Here is a 17,177-nt window from a genome sequence, read left to right as displayed (position 1 = left end):
TGAATGTATGATTTTCTGAGGCTTTCCCAATGGGACAATGTGTATCACATAGCAATATCTGCCAAGGAGAAAACTACATGGCCAGCTTCAGTTTTCCCTCTTGTACAGATGATTTCATCTAGTTTCAGGAAATGTATGCAACATCAATAGCAATTTAAACATACTTTACTATGCATGTCTGTGGCTATTTTATTGGGTTCAATAGCCATTATCACACCCTAAAATTTGCATTTCCAAAGAAGTTTCACATCTGCCTAATAACCCTGTTAGAGGGCAGGTATGATCATACCCGTTTCATATATGGAGAAACTGATATTTAAAGGAGGTGGATATCTCGATCAAGGCTGTACCTCTTATACAGAACCAGGATTCAATTCATTATACAGAACCAGGATTCAATTCATTACTCAGTTCTCTTTTCATTATACCTTGTCATAGCTCATACATATGTGAACAAATAATACAGAATAACAGAAGTACACCGTTGTACGCTAACAAGCTATTTTATAATCTACTGGGCCATATGTATTGTGGAGGGAAGTGCTACGTCTATTGATTGCGCTAATTTCTGTGTAATCATAATGCCGTTTGGTTTTTGTCTTATAACTGATAGTGCTTTGGAACTGCTGCAAATTGCTAATGTTCCTGGATACATTTGGTAGCACCCTGAGGCAAGCAAAGCCACAAGAAGCAAATGAAATTCTTATAGTAGTTTATCTCTGAGAGCTTACAGTATGCATAACAAAGGGATTGTGGATCCCAAACAATTTAAATCAAAATATAAGCGGTTACATATATTTATATAAGGGAACCAGGCAGTTTAGAGCATATAGTACAAAGACAATAATCAGGAGAGTCAACCTCTGAGTATAGCTGGAAAATCATGAGCTTTGAAGTAAAAACGACAACAACAAAAAGCAGAAAACAAAAAAGAACATACTAAATTCAAAATATTTCAAATGTTATCTGATAGGAAAGCACAAGCTTGATAATTGGGCCAGCAGGGCATGTTGGGCAGAGAGCACAGTATGAGAGATGAACAGAGACAGAGGTGGGATTAATGGATCCAGGAGTTGAGTTTCCACAAAAGCTGCACCCTTCCTCTGGTTAAAAGAAACATAAATAACGACCAGGCAAATGGAAGATACAATCACTCTCTAGTGCACAGCTTTGGGGTACAGCTAGCTATTCATATTTCACTTTTTCTCTCATTCATCTTGGTCTATGCCATGCCTATCCTCAACTTAAGGCCAACTTTACACACAAATTCGCAAATTTCTACCTCATGGTTCTAAGCTATTGGTGATGAGCCACACGTAAGGTAGACAGCTGGGGAAGAAGCACAAAAAGAAATACATAAACTTGTTCAAGAAAATTATTCACGACACTTGTTAAGACATAAAGTCAGACTTCATCATGGGGACTATTATGATAGATGGGCCACTGCAATGGGGTTCTGCAGTGGGAGAGGGATGCTGGCTCGACTCTAAAGAGAACAAGGAAAGGGGGTATATATAGCCGAAGAGCAGGGGTGGGGAGTCTGAGGATGGAAAATTGCTAAAAGGACACAATCAGGGACAATTCTAGTGAAGCCAACCTAATAGGAATCTTGCTGAAAGGTGATCAGATATCACCTGGAGGATGGCAGAGGGTGAGGAACCCAATCAGATATCAAGAGTGACCAGATACTGAGGGCAAAAGATCCCAGCTAAAGTGAGGTAGGAAGATTCTTGCTAAATTTTGACATTGTGAAGATGAACATGGAAGCCCAATATCAGGAAGCCTGAATAGAGTTTGCTCAAGAAGAGAATCTTTAGGAGGCATTTGGGTGACTCAGTGGGCTAAGCATCTGCCTTTGGCTCAGGTCATGATATCAGAGTCCTGTGATCGAGCCCTACATAGGGCTCCCTGCTTTGCAGGGAGTCTGCTTCTCCCTCTCCCTCTGCTCTGCCCCACTTGTACTCTCTCTGTCTCAAATAAATAAGTACTAATAATAAAAATTAATTTATTAATTTCAAATTTTAAATTTAAAAATAAATTTTTAAATAAATTTATAATAATAAAATTTATTATTAATAATAAAAAAGAAGATAATCTTTGTTCAGTGCACATACACACATGACCACACACATACACCAGGCCTCTATTCAGTCCACAGATACCTTCCAATGTCAAGTGCCAGCGCCTCTATCTCGTCACATTCACTGATCCCCGTGTCTCATCCCAACATTTGTATGCACTTTTGTCTGCCTTAACATCATTCTGGGGAGATTTCCCTAATCATCTTATATTAGATAACAAGCTCCTGCTAAATGCTCTCATCATCCCCATATTTGTCTTTCCCAGCAGACTGCTATTTTCTTATGGTGCAATTGTAAATGGTACAGGTGACCCTTGAATAACACAGTTTAAGTACACAGGTCCATTTATACATTGATTGGTTGTTTTTGTTTTTGTTTTTTTATAAAGATAGTATAGTACTAGGGAAGCCTGGGTAGCCCAGTGGTTGAGCATCTGTCTTCAGCTCAGGGAGTGGTCCTGGAGTCCTGGGATCGAGTCCCGCATCGGGCTCCCTGCATAGAGCCTGCTCCTCCCTCTGCCTGTGTCTCTGCCTCTCTCTCTGTGTCTCTTATGAATGAATAAATAAAATGTTTTTTTAAAAAGTATAGTGCTGTATGTGTATTTTCTCCTTATGACTTTCTTAATTATATTGTCTTTTCTCTAGCTTACTATATTTTAAGAGTGCAGTATATAATACATATAACATAAGAAATATGTGTTAATCAACTATTTATGTTATTGGTAAGGTTTCTGATCAACAGTAGGCTTTTCATAGTTCAATTTTTGAGGAGTCAAAAATTATATGTGAATTTTCAACTGCACAGACAGTAAGCACCCCAGCCCCCAACTCTAATTGTATGCTATGTGATTCTTCAATAAACACCTGCCAATACTTCAATAAAATTCCTGATTTCTCATAGACTTTAAGCTCCATGAAGGATAGTGAAGGGTATGTTTTGCTCGTACGGTATTTCAGAACCTTTCAGAGTGAATCAATAAATACTAATTGAACCCTTTCCAAGAATGATACCTCAATAAAGGTATAGGAAATCAGTAAGAGCAATTAGAATGAATTTTTTAAAAACCCAAATTCATCCTCCCATTGATAATTGTAAAATTGTCAATCTAATTGTTAGTACACTGATTTTAAATCTAGAAAACTCTAATAGTGAGCGCCTTTGCTATGTAATTGGAGCCCCTTATTGAATTACATTGTATAGAGCTTGGGACATATTTCCCCTACTTGCATAATTACAAGTTTATGGTGCCATATAATAATGAGTTTATCTGTTACGCATGTTGTTTAGCTATTGGTAAGAAGTGAGCCCACCATTATGACAGTGATTTTGAGAAACATGATCCATAATCCTCATCACTTTAATCTATATGAAAATATGGTCCTTTGCATTCTCTATAAAGAATTGCAAGAACTCATCCACACAAAAGAGCGCTGGTTATCAACCATAAAGTAATGCAAAGTTCTTCAAAATCCTAAAAAAAAATGGATGACTAGGAGAAAGATGTGCAGAAAAGATAATTTGGGGGAATTAAAGAAGAGGTATGAGATTTGGGTAACACAGCTCAAACATGTGGGTTAAGAAAATTGTACCTGAGTCCAAACTTGAAAACTTTAAAATAATAAAAGTACAAGTAAGAAATGAATGCAAAGTAGTAAGCTTTTATGTACATGCACAATTGAAATCTTCCTAAACTGTTTGTATATATTTGTTTAATATATGTAGGGTTTTTCCTCTGAAGGGGATCAGAATATACTACCTCAGATTATGCCACTTTGGCATAAAGATTATTATGAATTGAAAGCAATTAAGAAATAGCAAACACAAGAGGAACTCTCCGTCCTCTCCTTTTCTGACTAAAAGCAGGTTATATATTTCAAACCTGAAAGTGTTGTCTCACCCATCTTCCATACCAGAAAGAGAAGAGTGACTCTTAAACACTAAAAACAATTCAACCCTTACCCCTGGAGTTGGCAGCAACTTGAATCTGCATAACAAACCTTTACTAAGCAACTCTTATCTTCCATTAGTTTCTATTTTTTTATTTTATTTTATTTTATTTTTTAAAGATTTTATTTATTTATTCATGAGAGACACACAGACAGAGGCAGAGGGAGAAGCAGGCTCCATACAGGGACCTTGATGTGGGACTCGATCCCGGAACCCCGGGGTCACGTCCTGGGCCGAAGGCAGATGCTCAACCACTGAGCCACCCGGATGCCCCTCCATTAGTTTCTTCATATATTTACCTTCACATGATTTCCTGTTTCTAGAAGCCCAAACCTCTGTTCCTTGGTCTTGTCACAATCCCATAATTTATCATCCTTTGTTAAAATGGCATATGAATGATATATAAATGGTACAAAATGGTATAAAAGCTCTCAAGCGTAGGCAATAAATTCTTTGGATTTTCACTTCTTTTTTGAGCTCCCATGTACATGTATCATAAACCTTTTTCCTGTTAACTTCTTTGGTCATTTCCATTTGCAGGGCCCATGTACTAAACCTAAGAGTGTAGAGAAAACTTTTTTTTTCCCAACCCTACACTTCCCATCTCTAGTTTTTTTACCACGGGAAATGGGTATCTTGTAAATTGTTATCAAGTAGGAAATCTCTCAAATATACAGTATTGTTCAGAAAGCATTCTGAAAACAAAGTGTACATACTGTTTTAATCTCTGATTTGATAAACCCAGGTTTAGTACAGATAAACCCTGGGTAATACAAATTCCCTGCTTCAAAGACTTTTATAACAGGTACCTAATTGGTTTGGGCTACAAATAATATTTCAACTTGGCTGCAATATTCAGTTTAAATGTAACCATATAACTATGTTCCATCCCTATTCCCAGAAACGAAGAGGAATATAATTTTAATACATATATAGGAAGGCATATTTATAAGGTACACTTAAGAGGAGTAACCATTTTGAGAAAATTAAATAATAATATGCTCTTCCTAATATGTGTTGGAAAAGTTCGAAAAAGCAGTTTAGAAGTTTGGTTAGTGGGGATCCCTGGGTGGCTCAGCAGTTGAGCGCCTGCCTTTGGCCCAGGGCGTGATCCTGGAGATGTGGGATCAAGTCCCACGTCGGGCTCCCTGCACGGAGCCTGCTCCTCCCTCTGCCTGTGTCTCTGCCTCTTTCTCTCTCTGTGTCTCTCATGAATAAATAAATAAAATCTTAAAAAAAAAAAAAAAGAAAGCATTCTGAAGTGGGGTGTGTCATTCAATATATTATTTATTCATTGAAAACATATTTATTAGGTACCCACTACCTGCCAAACTATAGATACAAAGGTTTCACTGAGATTTAGTAACTGTCTTCATAGACAGTTATTATTCTAGCAAAGAGAATCAAGAATTAAGCAAAGAAGTACACAGTCATTTCATAAGAATAGTGCTAATGCTATGGAAAGTAAGTAAAGGATATCACGAAAGTATATTACTAACAGACTTGACCTGGACTGGGAGGAAGGGGTGATCGAAAGAGATCCCTGAGAGAGTTATTATTTCATCTGAGTGCTAAAGAATGAGTAAAAATTAACTATAATTATTATTGGGCCAGACAACACCTAGATTCTTTTTGTTTAATAAATTTACCATTTAATGAGTTTTGGTAGCCCATCCTAGTGAAAAGGAATTTAAAAATTCCAGATATTCATTTTCCCAGCATCCCTTGAAGTTAGAGTATGGCTACATTTGCATAGGTTCTGCCCTCAAGACATAAGTATGAAAGACTGAACTGAACATGAGTGACACGAAAAGAACAGGCAATAGAAGGGATATTTTCTGTAGGTATCAGCTGACGTAGCAATAATGAGTTGCTTGGGCAACAGACTTGGCAGGGTGAAGAGCCACATATGGGGCTTGGCATTGTGTCTGCACGGCACTGAGTCTGGAGTAACCACTGGCATGTGGTTCCTGGCTTCGTGGCCATTAGCTTTGTTCTCTAGGATTGTCTCCCACCCACTGCCCCAATAATTCTGCGAGCCTCCTAATAGCTTTTAAGACTTTTTCTTTCTCCTTAAATTAGTCAGTTGAGTTTTGTAGCTTATAACTATGCAAAGGATTGAGAGGGAGTGAGGAGAGATCCCTAGGGGGAGCGACAGTCAGTGTGTGCTGTGGCCTGAGCAGCCCGAGCTGCTGACAGGGAGAAAGTGATAGACAAGGTGAGGTGGTCAGGGACCGTAAAGACAGGGTGCTGAGGCCATGAAAAGGATTCTTCACTTTACTCTAAGAGCGAGGAGAAGTCAGCAAAGTGTTTTAAGCAGGCAGGAGACAGAATAAAATTTGCATTTTTAAAGGTCACTCAGTGATTGGAGACTATGCCAGAAATCACTGCAGCTAAAGAATATGGCTGTGGAGATGCAAAAGAAAAGCTAGATTCCTGATATGCTGTGAAGTAAAATAAATAGGTTTTGGCAAGAGGTCAGATGTGTAAGAGTAGAGCATTTTACACAACAACCCGCTACTTGTTCAACAAAAGTGGATGACAGATGGAGGGATTCCAATATACATGCATTCTGCGCTGGGCTGCTGCACATATGTTCTACTAAGCCAAATATAGTGAGCGGAATCACATAGTTAGCACACAAGGCTGTTACTTCCCCTGTTCTCTTAACCTAAAATGATTAAATTAAGTTCCTCTGCATTCCACATAGTTGCTCTTCAGTAGTTTATAACATAGCATGTCTTCAATATCAACTGAAAGATTTTTCCATACATTCTGAAAGAAATCAAAGCATAAATTTGCTCTAGAAATAACCAAAAGAAATTCAGAAGCTGTATAAATAAACAGGTTGAGAATTGGTTTGGTTGACTCTTGATGTGCCTGCCTCTAAACAATAAAATCCAGTTAACAATAAAAAAAAAAAAAGAAATTACCTATTCATACATACTGTTAAGTAAAAATATGCAAAATATTCTGATAGTTGGAGTTTTTTCATTGTTTCCTAATTATAATGCCTCAGACCTCAACATCTCCTGCTTCACCGGATATCTGTAACCATCAATGAAATCCAATGCTTCATTATGCTCTGTTTCTGAGAACTTTTTTGTTTTTGTTTTTTTTAATTCTGTTATGTGTCTTCCTCTGTGTTCCCACAGATACCCCACAATTCTAATCCCCCCTTGCACAGGCCATGGTGGTGTTGGTGCATTCCAGTCTTCCTTGAGCCAAGAATCACGGACCCTATCAGATGAGATACAGCTTCCCCAACACTTATGGGTTCAACAGCCTTCATCATTGTGTGAAAGGTTCATGTTTGTGTGTTCTGGGCCCATAGGTTTAACTCTCCAGCATCTGCCCTGGTTGAAAATTCATGCCGTGCCCGTGCATTTTGACTTCTCACCTTTTATTTCTGAGTCTTACCAATGGCCTACTTGGGTTGTATTTTGGTATCATGCTTCTAATTGCTTGCTTTAGCCAACACCAGTCTTGATCTGTGATATAATTATTGGTACTGATTTGGGTGGTTTCCATCCCATTATTGTTATAAGCCTTAGGGATTAAAATCGTTCATTAATATTTTTAAATAGGTTACTTAGACCAAGGCTACAAAGTTTCAAGTAGACCAAAAAGACATATTGTAAAAAAAACATCACAAGCAAGGAGAGGAAGCCAGGGATAAACAGGCAGAATAGAGAGGGTATTTAGGAAAGTGAAACTACGCTGTATGATGCTCTAATGGTGCTACACATCATAAAACATTTGTCAAAACCATAGAATGTACACCACAGAGAGTAAACTATGGACTGTAGCGAATAATAATGTGTTGATAATTGACTCATCAATTGCAACAAATAATATATAATTAATAATAATCTAATGTAATTATAATATTATCAGGGTACACACACTAATGCAAGTTGTTAATAAGGGAACCTGCTTGGGGAGGATGCCATATGGGGCTTCTGTATACTTTTGGCTCAATTTTTTTGTAATCCTAGAACTGCTCTAAAAAATAAAAGTCTAAGAAAATAAATAAATAAAAATAAATTAAAAATTTTAAAAAGTCTATTAATTTTTAAAAAATAATAAATTTCCCTCCTGTTATGTGTCCCAGTCATGTAATCCTTTTCTCTGTAGGTAATGGGCACCATCTGCAGAATGTTTTATATCCTGGCCATACACTGAAACATATAATGGTCATCAGTTGGCAACTACAGGGGCTGCTTTTAAAGCTGAAAGCATGGTTTGCCACAAGGAGATCAAAGCGCTTCTCCCACTGTAAGCACTCCACTTGCATCCCAGCTCCAAGTTCCTTTCTGATGAGGGTGGGGGTGGGAGGGTTGCTTCTGTTTTCTTCCACCTGAGGAAGTTTTTCAGGCTAGGTGAGAATATATTATTCACTTCCTCTTCTCGCAATTATTTTCTCAGTAGTACAGATCATAATGAACTACATATCAATTCACATAATTATTTTGTTTTTCATCTGTTTATCTTGAAATGAGTCTGGCAAACCAGTCCTTGATGGGAATGTTTGGTGCAGGTCAATGTTTTCAAAAGCATCTAGTAGGCAGACATAGTGTTGTTCTTGATCATAATACAGTGTATCACACGTAGTGTACCGTAACCAATCTGCTTTCCCATCTCTGTTGCCATCAGGTGGTCTCTTAAAAACATTTCAACTATGAGCCCTGGATTCTAATGCTAGTGCCGTATGTCCGGGAATTGCATCTGTAGGATTCTAGGTGTGTCTTCCCTCTGTTCTTGGTACACTATCTAACATCATGAGGTGGGGCAGTTGTGTGGCATCGTGTCCAGGGGCTCCGTTCACACAGCAACTTAGAACACAACTGGCAGTAGCTTATGAAACGGTCCTGGAAGAGGGTCTTCAGTAAATATCTGATACATGAAATAAGAACAAAATAATCATTATACGAAAGGACAGGAATTATTAAATGTGTCCATGTTAGTCTTCTCTAAAGAGAGTAACATAAAGCTCATTTCATTCACTGTGTGTTTGAGTCAACATTATTTTTTATTCAATCAGTATGACACTGTGGTCTACTGGGTCATTGTTCGCAATTCTCCAGTACGGTCTCCTAATGCAGTTACAGCCATTCCTTTTGCATGTGATTTGTGCGGTACCTCCCTTAGACATGGCACACATGTCCCCACCTCTCCTAACACTTGGCTTAGGTATTTGATCTGCCCTGGCAGATGAGAATGTAATTCTCACTTAGAATGTAAGTGGAAATGTACACACCACATGCTATGAAAGGCTATACAGGTGGTTGTTTAATTTGGCTTAGCCTCCTGGAATTTTCAGCCTCTATCAGAAAACTGTGCCCCATGTAGCCATTTCCCCTTCAGCCTGACCCAAAGAGTAGAGGGTGTGGGGTAGCATGAAACCAAACCAAAGCCAGAAGCCCAGCCTACACTAGCTCAAGCACAGAGGAGCCCAGCCAAGATAAACCGAATAGCAATTGATCAGAAGACTCATGAATGAGAAAAAAAAAAGAAAAGTTTATTGTTGAATGCTATTGAGATCTCTACGGTTGCCTGTTACCAGCATTATCTCAGTGAAAATAAAACAAAACTTGGTGATTTCAATCTGTTCTTCAAAAGTATTAATAAGTGAAACATCCACATTCCCTGCCAGTGTTCTATAGCTAAACATCTATCATCAATTTTGGTGAATTAATTTTATTTAGAACCTGCACGTTCATTTTTAAAAGTAGGTCAGTATCTCCCTGTAGCCTTTCATCTCTTCTGTGTTTAATAAAACAAAACTTACCGCTATGTGATCTTTCTAATCATATCATTTTGAAGGATAAGAAGCATATTTTGAATGATCACAGAATGTCATGTTTTAAACTACTTAGTTTTAGCATAAGCACTAGTGAATAAAACATCACATAGATCTGAAGTATAATGAAAATAGCACCCTGGATCTTTCTCAATTTACATTAAATGTATTTGCTCAATACATACAAAATAAAACAATAAAATCTAAATATACCTGGAAGTCGTCTACCACTAAAGCTAATTGCCAGTCTTGGTGGTGCAGGTGCAGAGGTAAAAGCCAACATAACGGTGACTTCCATTTCCTGGGACAGGCAGTGCCATAGGCATTTATGTCTATTATTTCTAATGTTCTTGATAGTTCTGTAAGGTAGAGGTTATATCTCCATTTTAGAGATGGGGATACTGAAGCTCAAAAAGGTGAAGTGATCCACCTGAGACTACCCAGCCACTAAACCAGGCCTCAGACAAAAAGCCTGGTTCTGATATCATAATCACCATGCTACTCGCAGTGTTCTAAGGTCATTCATCTTTTAAGATTCCAAATACCTAGATATCCATTAAAAAATGTTAGCTGAGCTGAACTGAGAAAGGACAGATGGTTAATTCTACAAGGCATAAATCAGCAAAAGCAGCCACCTCACCTCTTTTTCTACCTTTCCCCTATGGCAAGAGTAAAATTATTCAAGAGTAGCAAGCTGCGATCAATTTTGCTTTGATTTGGGGTTAAATGTGTCTGTTTTTTGTAAGAAATACAGGAAACTTACTAGATCCTTAGCATCCATACTTTAATGGCTCCTGCACTGGCCAACTTCTTAACCCAGACATTCTACCTACTATGAATAGTCCTGCAACCCAGCATGAAATTATGATTTTCCAGGAGCAATCCCTTCAGACAATTAGAAACATCTTCTTTATGATTTTTTTCTGCTATTACATGCTGCCATATGGCAACAAGAATCTACCCAGCAGAGCATATGGAAAACTTGCCATGCATGGGAAAACATTAAAGGAAAAATATGGAAACAAGAAATGCTGCCATTGCTCATACCACCGCATAAGAAAGTTGCTTGCCACTCGTGCCAAAGCATAAGTAGTTGAACATATCTCTTATGTGTGATTTCTATTTTACGTTTAAGTCTGGCTTACCAAGCAATACCCTGCCAGCGTTAGTTCCTGTTTGGATGCCAGTTGGATAAAAATGTTTTTCTATCTAAGCAATGGTCTAGCATGGCTAATCCAGAATGTTCTCTGCCTCCCACCTTGAACAGCCTATTCTATTCTTAATCTTCATTTTCATCACCATTGAATTTTTCCGACTAAATACTTCCAAGTCATTCTCAATTACTTCTTCTCCTTTATCTCCCTTATCCAACCAGACACGAATCCCACCCAATTTTATTTAAAAAGTATTTTTGAATCCAGTTTCTCTTTTTTTATCTCAGTGCCCTTCTATTCAAGCATTTTTCTCTTCCTTGGAAAACTGCAGTAACTGTCTCTGTTTTCTCCCATCAAAATCAAGTCTTTCCTCCCACCAATTTATCTTCCAACTGCTGCTGGAGTTAACACTCTAGAACATAATTCAGATCTAGTCACCTATGTCGTTCAAGCCTACTGTGGGTTTGAAAGATGGAAAAGAATGAGACCCAACTTTCTAGCTTAACATCTCAGAGGCTTTCCAATCAATGCCAATGAATCTCATCTTCGTAAAGGCTGTGCTCTAGCCACATCATTTTTTTTTCTCACCTTTTCCTCAAACACATCAGATACCTTTCTATCTCCATGTCTTTGGGAGTCTAATTTTCCTGCCCTGGAAGCTGTTTCCCACCATCTTTACCCTGCAACTTATAATTTATATATGAAGTGTCTCCTCCAGGGAAGATTGGTTGCTTCTTAGATGCTTCCAGAGCTCTCAGGATGTACTGCCTAATTTTTCCTAAGTTTTAGGCTCCCTCTCTGACAACAAGTTTTATAATGTCTGATACCTAAAAGACATTTAATAAATAATTGCTGAGTGAATGAATGGATGAATGAATGGTTCCATGTATCTATTTTAGAATGATCTGATTTTCAACACTTACAGAGTTCTTTGAAGGAGACTGAAAACTGTAAAAGGAATAAGTTTGGGATGAAAAAAATAGTTATGGGGAAAATATTTTCATATGCAATATTACATAATAACTTGTCACAAATAAACTTAATTTATTATGTGGCCCTCCAAAAGCAGTTTAGTACCAAATCAGTCTCAAGATATTCTAAGTCATCTATATCTAGGTAGTTGTGAGTAGAAATGAAGTGCCTTTCCAAACCCCTCAATAATATCATATAAATATATGATATTTATATGATTGTATTATCTCATTGTACTTTTATTTAATATGACAGTAGTCCTTGCTAGTTGGCCACTACGAATTGTTGGAATCCTTCTCAATTTCAGATTCAATTCTAAATATTATTTGTTGACTGCTCACCATATAACCTATACTGTGTTTACCACCCTTACATATATATTTATTTTTAAGGGACTAGTCCTTACTAGTAATTTGATTTTCCTATACCAGCTCTTATTATATGATTCCTGCTGCTTCTGTGTTGTTCTTGCAACATCGCCTTGTTGACCTGATTCAACATTCACGTGTAATAAAACCTTATGTTGGATGTAGTTTCCCTCAATCTCCTATCTTTCTTGTTTGCCCCACAAGGACTCAATGTTAAATCCTTTCTCTTTGGGCCATTTTCCCCTCAATATTAGCCTTAAACTTCTTGACCCTCTACAAACATGAACACGGCCACATCCCTATATAGTTCATGATGCTACTGATTATGTATCCTTTCTGGTCTGGTTAACAATTCTGGCTACCATAGCTCAACTTGCTACTTATGAATAGTCTAGCTCCAACTATTCATATCTGTCCCACAGCCTGCTCTTACGGCATCTCTATCTCAAACATCAAAGGCTTACTAAAATTATAGATAAGCCCCAAGCCTTTTTAAAATCCTTTAACTTCCTCTTTAATTTGTACTAATCTCCCTCAATACATTAATTGCATATGTATCTACCAAGGTTCTAACTTTCTTAGCTCATTCTCAGATAATCAACATTGATTATCAGCTTTTAATAATTGATTACAGTAATTTTCCTAAAGGAAGAAATTATAAACACCTCTGACATGTATTATTCATCCTGTATAGTTCCATGTGAGCCTCAAGAAAGAAATATTTTGAGTCATACTTAGAGGGAAGAAAAAAAAAACCACCAGTGCTACATCAACCTTGAGGTTGCTAAAACAACTATCACAATAAATAAATGTCATGTCTTCTTTACCTACTGAATACAAGTTTCTGGCAGGGCTGAAAGAAGATGCTCATGGTTTATATTTAGATATTCCACTACTGTTCAAGGTACATTCTTTACTCTGAGCAAAACACCATACAAGTAAGTTGATCAGAACTGAAGATTTTCTTGACAAATACATGCGGCCCACCATTTGTGAATGTTTTTTCCAAAAGACTGCTTATAACCTGCTTGTTTGGAACTTCATTTCCCCAGAGAACTAATATTTTAAGTAGGTCACCCCTTGACAAAAGTCAATTTCACCAAATGTGACTAAAACAAATACTAATAGCATTGGTTTAACTGTGTAAAGCCCTTACTCATATTTCCTTTATCATGGCGGTATATATTTTAGGTTAAGATTTGAGTGACAGAAATATATCTTCCCCTACTAAAATACTGATGTCTTTTAGCAGAAAGACAAGGTAGCAGGCAAGTAGTCCCAGACTCCACAACATATGTCCTCTCAGCATATGCAGGACAGAAGAGAACCCTACAGATCAAGCATTCCCCCAGGAGTTATAAATTAAGCAACAAATGCTTGGAGTCTAAGGGCTTTCCTAATATTGCTATGACTTGAGCAAAGATGGGTCACACAACCAAGTGTGTGAGGAGAGACTAGAGTGGCTTGGCCATTTGTCATTTCAAGCCAGTATTCTTAAAAAAATATTCACAGGGATCCCTGGGTGGTGCAGCGGTTTGGCGCCTGCCTTTGGGCCCAGGGCGTGATCCTGGAGATCTGGGATCGAATCCCACGTCGGGCTCCCGGTGCATGGAGCCTGCTTCTCCCTCTGCCTGTGTCTCTGCCTCTCTCTCTCTCTCTCTCTCTCTCTCTGTGTGTGTGTGTGACTATCATAAATAAATAAAAATTAAAAAAAAATATTCACAAAATCATCCTGATTCAGGCAGTCCAACTCTAAACACAATAGCAGGTAGATAGTGGATGATAGATTTTAAAAAGCAAACTGTAAGACAAGCAACTATCTTGTCTTTTATCTTTATGCTTCTAGGTCTTACTGGATTTTCAGAGCCCAACTCAACTGCTAGCTCCCAACAAACTGTAAAATGAAGAACTCTGTCTTCCTTGGCATAGAGTAGACATTAGTAAATATTTGATGAACTCATCTCTTCCATAAAAATCTCCTCTAATCTCTAATAATCCCTTATTCCTCTAAATGTCCATAGCATTTTGTCTATACCCTCTTCTGTTTTGGGTTTTGTTTTTATTTCCACCTTCCGTGTGATAATTTGTTAGTTATTTATGTGCATGGCTTCTCTGTGGACAGGGTTTATGTATGGTTAATTTTCACACACACCAATCAATAAATATTTGTGAAAAGAAGGAGCATCTGGAAAATCTGAGCAAATCAAGTTTTGTTTTGTCTTTAAATGCTGGTGCATCATAGAAACATGGTAACATTTTCCACCCATGTAGCATTTATTTCAGAGTACAGACAGATCACTGTTACAAGCAGAAGTCTTATAAATAAAATTCTACTTCTTAAGGACAAATCAGTTCTAAAGTAGTAATTTAACTTTCCAGAGATGCATTGACAAAAACAGGTTATCAAGATTTCCCTAAGAACTATAGAGTTTACATGTGAGCCTTTATTTTGAAGTTATAAAAATGACACCTTTGGAAATGATAATAAATATCTAACAGTTTTTAAGAGAATTGGAAAAAGAATAAAGTAAGAACTATTCTCAGCCAGTCTGTGTATGACACTGAGCTTATTACTTACTTGTTCTATCTAGCATTAAATATAACATCAGAAAGATGCAGGAGGATATTACTCAGTGTGAGGCCCTGAACTCACAGAGAGGTTAGACTGGCACTGTAGAAACCCTAACAGACATGACACATAAAATCGGCAACAAAATCACAATATAAAGCCCCAATTCTATTTGTTCTTTGATAACATAAAAATACAAAAGATGTCTCATCCCCCTAAAAACGGAAAAGCAAAGAAATGCTATAAATGCTAGTCATCAGCTGTAGCATTACCATGTCATATTACGCACTAGTCACTGGAAGCTCCTCACTTGGACATACACACACACACACACACACACACACACACGCCAACTAATGAGCACAGAATGTGTAATACAAAGACCCAAGTTCATGGCCAGAAAATAATACCAATCAAACAAAATACTGTGCGGTGAACATATCTTCTGTTGGAGACAGTTTATTTGTCTGTTCTCAAGTAGGCCATTCAGAAGTTAATTACTTAGCTTGTGGATTATCCCTCATTTTCTTTGGTACTTCTGGCAGAAACCAGAAAAGAAAGGAGGGGGGGAGAAGTGATGGTGAGTCAAGAAAAGAACTCCACTTAGTTTCTTTGCAGCAAATATGTTAAATATTGTTGGGAGGGGAAATTGACCCTTGTCATCAAATTAGTGTTTTTGATTACCAGTGAATTTCATTTTTTCTGGCTCTGAACTCAATTTATCACACATAATTGGGATCCATCTTTGTGGCATTGAGAAAAATGCTTCTTATCAGCTGGTGTCAATTTGGAGGGAGAAGGCTGAGGAAGTTCTAAGTCAGACGATGCATCCTTGCATTCCCACCTCCGGTGCAGCCCCCCCACCACATATACTCCTTGGAGGCTGCACAGAGCTTCCTCCTGTACACCAAGTGAGAAATATAGCCTGCTAACTAGCACCTGCGCACTTCGGCGTTGTGGGTTACCATAGCAGCAAAGCACTTCAGGTATACTGACGTGATGTGTTTGGAATTGGAATATTAGCCTAAAGAACCTAATGCTGTATCTCTCAGATTAAAAAAAAAAGGCATTAAAAAGCTTGCCAATAAATATATAGCTACAGTACTTTAAAGTGAGAGTTGTTAGATCCTCATCTATGAAAACAGTTGGCAGAAAAACCTATGTACTTACAACACCCCTACTAAGAGATCTATTAGCATTTAGTTAACGAAAATCTAAAACTGTCAAAAAAGCAACTTTATGACCATAATCCTTATCTTGCTGAGAAATCCTGCAATGCTTTCATCAAGGACATCATGTTTTCTCAGATGTTCTATGAACCATCCCACTCTGATAATTATCTGCTGCTGAGTAAGTCTTTTGCATTTATTCAAGGATATCCCCATAAAACCCAACTGAGATGGCTAAAACAGATTAACTTCTCATCAGTATGCTTTGAAAGTAATATATAACAAATTCCATTTACCCCCTAAAGTTTTTTCTAGGGAGATGAAACCTAAATCTAGAAATTACTATGGGCATCTCCAAGGTTAAACGGCATTTGTGGAATGAGTCACTTTTTCTAAAAAAGAATACAGTAGATTCCTATTTCTCTGGCATTGTGTCAAAAGATCTTCCTAGTTGGTGACATTACCCTGAAAGTTATTTATGATACCAATATGACTCACTTCAAGATTTTTGGTTTACTTAATCATAAACAAATTAAATTATTTTCAAGAGTATTTTATTTTATTCTAGTACTTTAAAAATTAAGGAGGATCATACTGTTTACAATATAATAAGAATAATTATCTAGCCAAAGCAATAATTTCCAACCATGCTATTAATACAATTTACTGAGATTGACTGTAATTACCTCTCTAGGTTAGTCATTGGTGAGCCAGTTAATAGCCAAATTCATAAGAATTGTGATTCAGATTTGTTAAAAATTATTAAATACCTTTTATATGTCTGCTCTAATGTCGTAGGCAGCTAACTTTTACATACTGGACATTATACTAGGACTTCTACTGAATTATGTGAAATTCTGTGAGAGATATGTTTTTCCTTTCCTCTGGTTTTCCTTTGTTTCACCTCGTTTACCTCAATCTTTCAATCTCATCCTCTCTTTGTTTATTCTGGCTTTCCTTCACATGTTCCAGTTAGGAAATTTAGTTTAAAACATACTTGTCAAAAACAAATAAACACATAAACCATGTTGCCAAGCCTTTCTAAAAGCTAAGGTTGCAAAAAATGAATGAAATATGTTCTTAAATTTATGCTCCCCATAACCTGTGAATATGT

The sequence above is a fragment of the Vulpes lagopus genome, chromosome 23, assembly GCF_018345385.1.
Source record: "Vulpes lagopus strain Blue_001 chromosome 23, ASM1834538v1, whole genome shotgun sequence".
NCBI classification, from domain to species: domain Eukaryota; kingdom Metazoa; phylum Chordata; class Mammalia; order Carnivora; family Canidae; genus Vulpes; species Vulpes lagopus.
This window is presented reverse-complemented; position numbering follows the sequence as displayed.